The sequence below is a fragment of the Tamandua tetradactyla genome, chromosome 8, assembly GCF_023851605.1.
Source record: "Tamandua tetradactyla isolate mTamTet1 chromosome 8, mTamTet1.pri, whole genome shotgun sequence".
In the NCBI taxonomy this organism is placed as follows: domain Eukaryota; kingdom Metazoa; phylum Chordata; class Mammalia; order Pilosa; family Myrmecophagidae; genus Tamandua; species Tamandua tetradactyla.
The window spans coordinates 11,498,412-11,509,220 of NC_135334.1; the positions used below are offsets into that span (position 1 = coordinate 11,498,412).

Genomic DNA, 10,809 nt, shown 5'->3' on the forward strand with positions numbered 1-10,809 from the left:
GAAATAACTCTGAAGCATGCCTATAGGTAAGTGAAGCTTTTCCACTACCTATATAAGCTTCACAAGAGTAAGCCTCAAGATCAAGGGCATGGCTTATTGAATTGGGTGTCCCTAAAGTTTGACACAGTATCAGGGTATTTCCAGGTGGTAAAGTTTAATAGTTCCATATTTTTTCTCCCATCCCTTAAGGGATTTTGCTAATACCTTTTGATTATCTGCTTAATATACTCTAGAATGTATCCAGACATTACATTAGGCTATACAGATTAAAGGACCTCTTTCTTATTCTGGACTCCCTGTGTTTCAGTTGTTCAAATGAGCTATACAGATAGGCTGAGTTAGATTATGTGCTATAGAAAATTTCAGCTCCAGACAAAATAAACCTTTCTTCCTTTGGTCTCAAAGAGGATGTGTGGTTCTAAAATATATACAGTGTCTTCCTTACCCCTGTGTTCTGAATTACTTTAACCCCAACCTGATTGGCTTCATTCTTATCTCTAAATATTAGGTTATATATATGTATATATTAAACACCTCCTTGGCTAATTTCATACTTAGGTACATGATTCTTTTATTTGTTATTGTGAGTGGATTTTTTTTCTTAACTGTTTTCTTGGTTAGCTCATGTTTGGTGTGTAGAAACACTTCTGATTTTTGTGCATTAAATTTTTATCCTACCATTTTGCTGCATTTGTTTATTAGCTCAAGTAGCTTTGTTGTATATATTTCAGGATTTTCCAAATAAGGATTATGCCATCTGAAAATAATGAGAGCTATGCATCTTCCTCTCCAATTTGAAAGCCTTTTCTTTTTGTTGCATAATTGCTTTTACTAGAACCTCTAGCATGGTGTTGAATAACAGTGGTGCAGTGGGCATTCTTGTCTCATTTCAAATCTTAAGAGAAAGGCTCTCAGTCTCTCACCATTGCATATGTAATGGCTGTGGGTTTTTCATATATGCGTTTTGTACTTGTTTGAATCTGTGGTGGACCCCAGAAAAGCCATGTCCTTTAATCTTCATTTGATATTGCTGGCTGGGAGTATTTTGATCCCCTGGAGATGTAACTCACCCAATTGTGTGTGGTAACTTTTGCTCAGATAGCTTCCACGGAGTTGCGACTCCATCCATCAATTCTTTAAAAGAGGAAGGAAACATTTTTGAGAGAGTCCCTTTTGAGAATGATGAGAAAGCCACAGCAGAGCTGAGCAGAGCCACAAGGCTGAGGGAACCACCGACTCCACCAGCCAGTGACCTTTGGAAATTCAGAGAGAATAGAGAAAGACAACAGAATGTTACAGAACCATAAAGCAGAGACTCCAACAGGCAGTGACTTTTGGAGATGAAGAAGGAGTATGCCTCCCAGGGAGCTGGAAGGAAAAGTAGCAAATGTGCTATGTTCACCATGTGCCTTTCTATTTGAGAGAGAAACTCTGAACTCCATCAGCCTTCTTGAATCAAGATATCTTTCCCTGGATGCTTTAGATTGGTCATTTCTATAGCTTTTCTTTAATTGGGACATTTTCTCAGCCTTAGAACTGCAAACCTTACAATTTATTAAATTCCCCTTTTTAAAAGTCATTCAATTTCTGGTATATTGCATTCCAGCAGCTGACAAACAAAAATACCCTTTATCATATTGAAGAAGTTTCCTTTCTTTACAACTATTGAAGTATTTTGATCAAAAAGGATGTAGAATTTTGTCAAATGTCTTTTCATTGTCAATTGAGATGATCATGTGATTTTGTCCTTTCAACATTTTGATGTGATATTTTACATTAATTTATTTTCTTATGTTGAGCCACCCTTGCATGCCTAGAATAAACCTTACTTGGTTGTGGTGTATAATTCTTTTGCTATGCCACTGAATTCAATTTGCAAATATTTTGTTGACAATATTTGCATCTATATTCACTAGGGAGTTTGGGCTGTGGTTTTCCTTCCTTGCTGTATCTTTATTAGGTCATTGTATTAGAGTGATATTAGCATCATAGAATAAGTTAGGGAATGTTCCCATTCCTTCAATGTTTTGTAAGAGGTCAAGCAGAAATGATGTTAACTGACCTTGGAATGTTTGATAAAATTATCTTGTGAAGCTATCTGGCCATGGGCTTTTATTTGGTGGAGGTTTCTGATGACTGATTAAGTCTCTTTACTTGTGGTTAGTGTTGAGGTCTTCTATTCATTCCGGACTCAGTATAGGATAGTCCTGTGTGTGCCAGTTTGAAAGGATTTATGTACCCTAGAAAAGCCATGCTTTAATCCTAATCCTATCTTGTGGAGGCAGCTGTTTCTTTAAATCTTATTCAGCACTATGTGTTGGAAACTTGATTAGATTACCTCTGCAGATATGTAACTCCACCCACTTCACATGCGGTGGGTCGTGATTACTTTATTGGAATCCTTTAAATGAGGAAAAATTTGGAAAAGGCTTGAGATTCCAAGAGAGGCAGAATACACCAGCTGGAGACTTTTGGAGATGAAGAAGGAAAACACCCCTTGATGTGTTTTCCTTGATGAAGCAAGGAGCCTAGAGAGACATTGCCATTTTCATGCTGTGCCTTTTCAGTTGAGAGAGAAACCCTGAACTTCATCAGCCTTTCTTGAGTGATGGTAACCACTTGTTGGTGCTTTAATTTGCACATTTTTATAGACTTGCTTTAATTGGGACATTTTCACAGCCTTAGAACTGTAAACTTGCAACTTATTAAATTCCTCTTTTTAAAAGCCATTCCATTTCTGATATTTTGCATTCCAGCAGCTGGCAAACTAAAACAGATTTTGGTACTGGGAGTGGGGTGCTGCTGTGGTTTGCAAATACCAAACATATTTGAAAGGTTTTTTAAAAGAATAAGGGGAAGATTTTGGAAGAGTTGTGGGGCGTTTGATAGAGAAGTCCTGGAGTACTGTGAAGACACTGTTGGTAGAAACATGGACTCTAGGGAAGCCTCTGGCAAGGCACTAGAGAAAAATCAGGCATGTGTTATTGCAATTTGGGAGGAAGGTGATCATTGTTTTAAAATTGCAGATAATCTGGCAAAATTGACTAGTGGCTTTGGCTGGAAGGCAGATTTTAAAAAGCATGAATTTGGATATTTAGCAGAAAAGATTTCCAAATTAAATGTGGAAAGTAAAGTTTGGTTTCCTCTCATACCTGATAGAGAAATGTGACAGGAAAGCGATAAACTAAGAACTGAATTCTTGGGTTCAAAGAAATCAGAAATTGATGTTCTGGAACATTCTGGGCTTCCAGGGAGGGAGACCCAAGAGGATGGTGCCATATATGAGAATTTGGCCCAATGCGTAACTGGTTAGCCACTTCAGAGAAAAACAAGATTGGAGATGGAGGTTCCAGGAAGAATTTGTGGAAACTCCTGCCATCTGCTGGGCATGATCCTTGCTTTCTACATAGAAAGCCAGCAAGAGTGTTGTGATACTTGTCTAAACAGAACCTCTGCCAGTCTGGACTGGGGAACTCAGAAAAAGGACAATGTGAATGTACAATAAGTCAGAGCTATGGAAACTGAAGTCTAGAGTCATTTATCTTTGGGGCTTTAGAAATCAGCAGGCCCCCCCTTTCCAAGGGCCTACACGGCAACCCACCTCACTCAGAATGCAACCTTTGGGGACATTGGGGAGACCACCTTTTGCTTGGCTCCACTCTCTCCAAGCATTGGTGCTGCAGCCAGGCTGTCTGCCATCTCCCAGGCACATGCTCAACCCCTCCATATGGTGTCAGCCAGGCTCTCCCCAATCCCTAAGAAACATGGCCCACCCTTGCCGAGGCCTGAGGCAGCATGACTTTTCTATTGCAACAAGGTGGAAGACCTATCCTCTGCCTTTGGGACAAACTCACCCTCTCCAAGTGGGTGGGTCTGCTTGCCTGGTCCATGGTTTCTTGATTCCAGACTTTGAAATCTATTGGAGTTTGCCCTGCAGGTTTTCTAGATTGCTTAGCTATAGTGACTCATGTGTTCCTACCAATTCCTCCCTATGGAAATGGGAATATGTATCCTATGACTCTTCCTCCTTTGCATATTGGTAACAAATAACTTGTTTTGAGTTTTATAGGTTCAGAGCCAGAGGAGAATTTTGCCTAGAACAGACCATACCTTTAACAGACTTTGGTGAGACTTTGTACTGGTTTTAACCTTATATTTTATTTGCATTGTTACTGAAATGCTTTAAAGCTTTCTGATATTGTGATGGAGTGAATATATTTTGTATATGGGAAAAGCATGTCATTTTTAGGACCCAGAAGGTGGATGTGCTGGTCTGAAATGATTTATGTACCCTAGAAAAGCCATTTTTAATCCGAATCCAATTTTGTGGAAGCAGCCATTTTTTTAAACCCTATTCAGTACTGTGTTGGAAGCTTGATTAGATTATCTCCACAGAGATGTGACTCCGCCCATTATAAGTGGGTCTTGATTACTTTACTGGAATCCTTTAAAAGAGGAAGAATTTTGGAAAAGTCTTAAGATTCTGAGAGAGACAGAGCCCACTAGCCAGACATTTGGAGATGATGAAGGAAAATGCCCAGGGAGCTTGATGAAACAAGAAGACTAGAGAGAAAGCTAGCAGACTTTGACATTTTCATGATGTGCCTTTCCAGGTGAAAGAGAAACCCTGAACTTCAACAGCATTTCTTGAGTAAAGGTAACCTCTTGTTGGGGCCTTAATTTAACATTTGTGTAGACTTGCTTTAATTTGGACAATTTTACAGGCTTAGAACTGTAAACTTGCAACTTATTAAATTCCTCTTTTTAAAAGCTATTCCATTTCTGGTATGTTGCTTTCCGGTGGTTAGTAAACTAGAACACTGTGTTTCTAAGAAATTGTCTATTTCATCTAAGTTTTCAGTTTTTTGGCATACAGTTTTATGTAGAATCCTTTTATGATCTCTATTTCTCCAGGATCCCCTCTCATTTCTAATTTTATTTATCTGCATCTTATCTCTTTTTGATATTGTAGGTCTAGCTAAGGGATTGTGCAACTTGTGGATCTTTACACAGAACTAACTTTTGGTTTTGTGGATTCACTCTATTGGTTTCATCTCAATTCATTTATTTTCATTTTAAATATCTGTTATTTTTTTTCTACTGTTTAGTTTGATGCTCTTTCTCAGGTTCCTTCATTTTATCAGTTAGGCCTTTGGTTTTAACTCTTTTTTCCCTTGTAATTTAGAGGTTTAGAGTGATAAATTTCTTTCTCAGTACTGCCTTCACTGCTTTCCATAAATTTTGATATACTATATTTTCTTTGTCATTTGTCTCCAGATACTGATTTCTCTTGCAGCTTCTTCTTTTACCTACTGATGATTTAAGAATGTGTTGTTTAAGCTCCATATGTTTATGAAAGTTATGCTTGTTTGGTGAGTGATTTCCAACTTCATTCCATTGTGATCAAAGAACATGCTTTGAATAATATAAATCTTTTTAAAATTATTAAGACCTATTTGGTGCCCCAGCATATGATGGTCATATGCACGGAACACTGGAGAGTGTTCCATGAGCACTTGAGATGAATAAATATTCTGCTGAATTGGGATGCAATGATCTACATATGTCTGTTAGGTCTAATTCATTCATTATATTATATGCATTAACTATTTGCCAGTATTTGCCTCATGTACTTTGGAACACCTTTAGGTGCATAAACATTTATGATTGTTATTTCTTCTTAGTAGATTATCACTTCATTAATATATAGTGTCATTTCTTTTCTCTTATAACATCTTTGCATTTAAAATCTATTTTATCTGATATTGGTATAGCTTCTCTTACTTTTTGGTTTTGCTTTTTTATTGCTTGCATGGTATATATTTTTTCATTTATGTACTTTCAACCTATTTGTATCTTTGGGTCTAAATTGAGTCTCTTGTAAACAGCATATAGAGTGACCATATTTTTATATATTCTGCCAACTTTTGTCTTTCTATTGGGGAGTTTAATCCCTTAACATTCAGTGTTGTTACTTTAAATGCTGTCCTTATTTCTTATTTCATCTATTTCACTCTTTGGCTTATATTTTTCTTTCTTTTAATCCTTTTACTAGTAATCATCCATTCCATACTCACCTCCCAGTCTCTCTCTCCTGCCTTTTTTTCTTATTATTTATCTTCCTGCCTTTTTTTTTTTTTTTTTTTTTAATGATAGAACTCCGTTTAGTATTTCTTGCAGGGCAGGTCCCTTGTTAACATATTCTCTCAGTACTTGCTTATCTGTGAAAATTTTAAACTCTCCCTCACTTTTGAAGGACAGTTTTGCTGGATAGAGAATACTTGGCTGATAATTTTTCTTTTTCAGAACCACAAGTATACCGTACTATAGAATTCTCACCTCCATGGTGCTTGATGAATAGTCAGCATTTAGTTTATGTTGCTTCCCTTGTATGTAGTGAATCACTATTTTCTTGCTGCTTTCAGGACTCTTTCTCTTTAGCATTTGATAGCCTGAGTAGTATGTGTCTTGGAGTGGGTCTATTTGGATTTATTCTATTTGGCGTTCATTGTGCTTCTTTGATTTGCATAATAATGTCTCTCATAAAGGATAGGAAGTTTTCCCAAATGATCAATTCAAACAAACTTCTTAGCCCTTTACTCTGCTCTTCTCCTTGTTGGGCACCAATGGTTCATATATTTGTGTGATTCATGTTGTTTCATTATTTCTCTGAGCTCCAATTCAAATTTTTCCCACTGTTTTGCATTTGTTCATGTGCATTCAAATTCAGTTGCTCTGTCCTCTAGCTTGTTTATTCTTTTTTATGCCTCCTCAAATCAGCTGCTGTGTGTCTCTTAACATACTTTTAGTTTGATTTACAGTACCTTTTGTTTCCATGAGATAGGCTATTTTTCTATTTATCCTTTCAAAATCTACTTCATGCTCTTCTAGTGTCTTATTAATATCCTTTATCTCTTTAGCCAACTCATTGAAGTTATTTAGGATATTTGTTGAAAATCTTTGTTTAGTTGTTCCAAATTATAAGTCTCCTCTGCTTTTTAAATTTGATCATTTGGCTTGTCCATACCTTCTTGTTCCTTCACGCGGTTTGTGATTTTCTGCTGGTTTCTTGGAGTCTGATTATCTCCATAATGTTATTTTGAAAATTGGTTTCCTTTGATCAAAGAATATTGCTTTTGCTTGCATTTGTGTTGAAGGTCTCCTTTGATGCATGGCTTCTCAGTGTTTCCCAGCCAAACCGAAGCTCTGGCCTAACTCAGGGGGCTGCAGCCGTTTTTAGAAGTCTGTTGAAGGCAGGATAGAAAAGCAGCTTACCTGTCTGCACTTTCCCTATCTTCCAGCAGATGGCACTTTTGGGCCAACTCTGCCCCACAACCCTGCCTCTTCAGATGTGGCAGGCCACTGGACAGGGTCTAGCACAGACAAAAATCCAGTCAAGGCTGCTGGCTTCCAAGAATGCTGGAAGCCATTAGCTCCAGGGGTGAAGAATAGGCAGTGCACACTACAGTGAAGACTCTAACTTCTAGCTGCAATGGGTTTGTTGATTCCCAGACTCCTGTGTAAAGAATCCAGGTTGTGGGACTAGGAGGTTAGACTTCATCAGCTAGCAGCTGGCACCAGAGTTCTCAGCTTTTCATGGCCAGCAAGACTGTCTCAAGGGTTGGGTAAGGATGACTGGCATTGCAATGCAGTTGCCTGGCACCAGCCTTTCTGCTCATATGTGCACCTGAGACTCTGTGTATGAAAGATCAAGGTAGTGGAATGTAGAGTGTCTCATCAATGAATTGTCAGATCAGCTTTGCTCTGATTCCCCTCCCCTCCTGAGGCAAGGGCTTACCATGCTCCCCCAAGTCCCAGCATCCAAGCAGCCTGTCCCAGGGTGTGGATTGGCATTGAGCACTACAGCAGGGTCTCTTTATGTGGTGAAAATGAGTCTACCTCCCGCCAGGTTCCTACTTTGGAATGCTAAGCTGTGGGTCTGAGAGGTTGCCTTCTCCACCTCTCTGAAGCAGGGCTATGCCAGTTTTTGGCTGCCTGATCTGGCTGTTGCACAGTGGCAGACTTTACGGGTGGTCACAGTTGAGAACACTCACCCCAATCTCTCAGTTCTAAGTTCTCCATTTTTCTATCCAGGGCTTCCTTGTATAACACAGAGGTCCTTCTGGACAGCCAGACTCTGTAACTGCTGCTTCGATTGTTTTCTGCCTGATCTCTAGTAGTTTTATGGTGGAGGAGTAAGTTCTGCCTATCCTATTCCACCATCTTCCCAGAAATCATCCCAATACATAAGTCTTTTGATATGGTCTGTGCTCATTTATCCTGTATAAGAAATATTTCCCCAATCACTATGCATAAAGATCTTCTCTTGTGTTTTATTCTATGTATTTTAAGGTCTTATGTTTTTTAAATCTATGGTTTCATTCAAGAAAATTTTGTATATAGTATGATAAAGGTGGAGGGCTATTATTTTTTGTTTGTTTATGAATACACAATTGCTCCAGGAATGTTTGTTAGTCATTTCAATATATATTGTGGGTTGAATTTCCTGGAAAATTTGTCAAAAATAAATGTTCCATGTACATTCCAGAGTAATCTTGGCAGAAAATTAAAAAGTACTTGCAAAGTTCTCTTGAGGGATTGAGGGAAAAGTACAAATATTAAACTTCCCCACCTGGGGAAGATCTAAAATTCTTGCAAGCATTGGGGACTGCTAATATGATAGGACAGTCCTCATTCCTGGGGCTTTCCTTTTTGAAACTCATATCTTCAAAGGAGAGGCTAAGCCTATTTATGATTATGCCTAAGACTCACCCCCAGAAAACCTCTTTTGTTGCTCAGACATGGCTTTTGTCATTCAGCCAATTCTGCAGGTGAACTCACTGCCCTCCCCCCTACAGGAGACATGACATAAATAAACAATGGGGGGATAGGCAGTATGGTACGTTTTGAGTATTCTTTTTCCTCCTATTTTAATTTTTATTCTTTTATTTTGGAGCCATGAAAACATTCAAAAATGGATTTTGATGATGAATGCACAGCTATATGATGATAATGTCAACCAATGATTGATTGTACACTTAGGATGATTATATGGTATGGGAATATATAATATACCTCAATTTAAAAATCATTAAAAAATTAATCTTCCAAGAAGGTGACTGTGTATGTGCAAGGTTGGATCGAAGCAGCCCAGCCATGGTGGGAAACTCTCTCTGCTGGGCTCCTTGAGATGCAGTCCCTGAAGTCCCAGGGAGCTGTCGCTCATGTTCTCACTGTGGGGGAGCTCAAGCCCTGCAGGAACCTGTTCCAGGGTACAGGACTCAGCCAGAAGGCCAGAAGGGGCTGGAGGCCACATGGCTGACCACGGCTTCTGTTACTACCCTGGCAACTGCAAGTGCAATGGAGCAGCAGAGTCTTCAGCTCCTGCCATCCCAATTCCAGGAAGGAGAAGGATGAAGGGGAAGGGGAGGAGTGGCAGTGGCTCCTCAGTACCCCTGGAAGGAAAAAATTGAAGGATACACCCAAATATATTTATCAAACATTGCTTTTGAATGGTGAAAATAGTGGCATTAAGGTTTGTGCTCTAGAAGAAGAGTGAAGTTTAGCAAAATAAATTTATGCCAATCAAGCTACTTTTCAACAGTTCTTGGAAAGAATTCAGCATGAATATTATTGAACCAGAGATTCCTATCCAGAATACTGATATAAAAGCATTACACTTGCTTTTGCTTTACTATATAGAGATGATGTCTTAATAAATCCCAGTTGAGTTATTGCCATTTTGGTAGCAGCTTGTATGCTGCAATTGGATGGCTTGATACAGCAGTGTGGTGAGACAATGAAGTAAATAATTAATGTGAAAACTGTATGTGTCTGTTATGCATTAGCAGAGACCTACGGATTAGATTCTGTAAAGAAAACGTTGCCTTGAATAGCTTCAAAACAATTTGATGACTCACCAGAGTGTTGAATTTTTTAAAGAACTCAGTACAAGTGTCATGAAACAGCTCATCGGTTCATCTAACCTATTTGCGATGCAAGTAGAAATGGATGTATATACAGCTCTTAAAAAGTGAATGTTCCTTCAACTTATGCCTTCCTAGAGTGGATCTTTAAAACAGTTTTTGACAGAGACAGATGATTTTCTAAGCAGAGACAAGATTTTGAGGGTATAATCTTTCTTGAAACTGAGCAAGGAAAACAATTTGTGTCACTATTCAGACATTTAAGGTTACAGTATAGTCTCAGTGATCTGGCCTCTGTGGCATATACACACAGTGGAATATTATTCAACAATAAGAAGAAATGAGGTCCTGAAGCATATGAAAATGTGGGTGAAACTTGAGGACATAATGTTGAGTGAACTAAGCTAGACTCAAAAGGATAGGTAATGTATAATTTTGCTATGATGAGGTAAAGGTAAACTCAGAGGCTTATAATTTAGAATATATTATAATGCAAAGTACGCAGAAGCTAAAACTGGGTGAATGGTTCCCTAATGACGTTGATCTAAATGTAAGGAAATGGATAGCAGTGATGGTAGTTCATTAGTAGGATTGTAAGTAATATTGCCATATTGAAGGTGAATATGATAGAAAGCCATTGAATAGAACCATGTATTACCCAATTAACACTACAAGTATAAATAAGATCTTGCCTGAACTACTTCAAAGGTATGAATCTAGTACAAAGAGTCAATAATAGACAAGGAGTCAACAATAGGGGGAAATTACTATTACATGCTATGGCTTATAGTTAACAGGTGAATATCAACAGTACCACAGCAATACCAGGGGTAAATGATTGGGAAGGAGGGACAATAGTTTAGGGGAGGCTTAGATTTGCTAT

The 10,809-nt window shown here is 38.4% G+C and overlaps 1 pseudogene; it reads left to right on the forward strand.

The window, feature by feature from the left end:
• Window positions 1-9,224: 9,224 nt before the first annotated feature.
• LOC143643984 (germ cell-less protein-like 1) lies at window positions 9,225-10,270 on the forward strand (annotated as a pseudogene).
• Window positions 10,271-10,809: the final 539 nt, after the last annotated feature.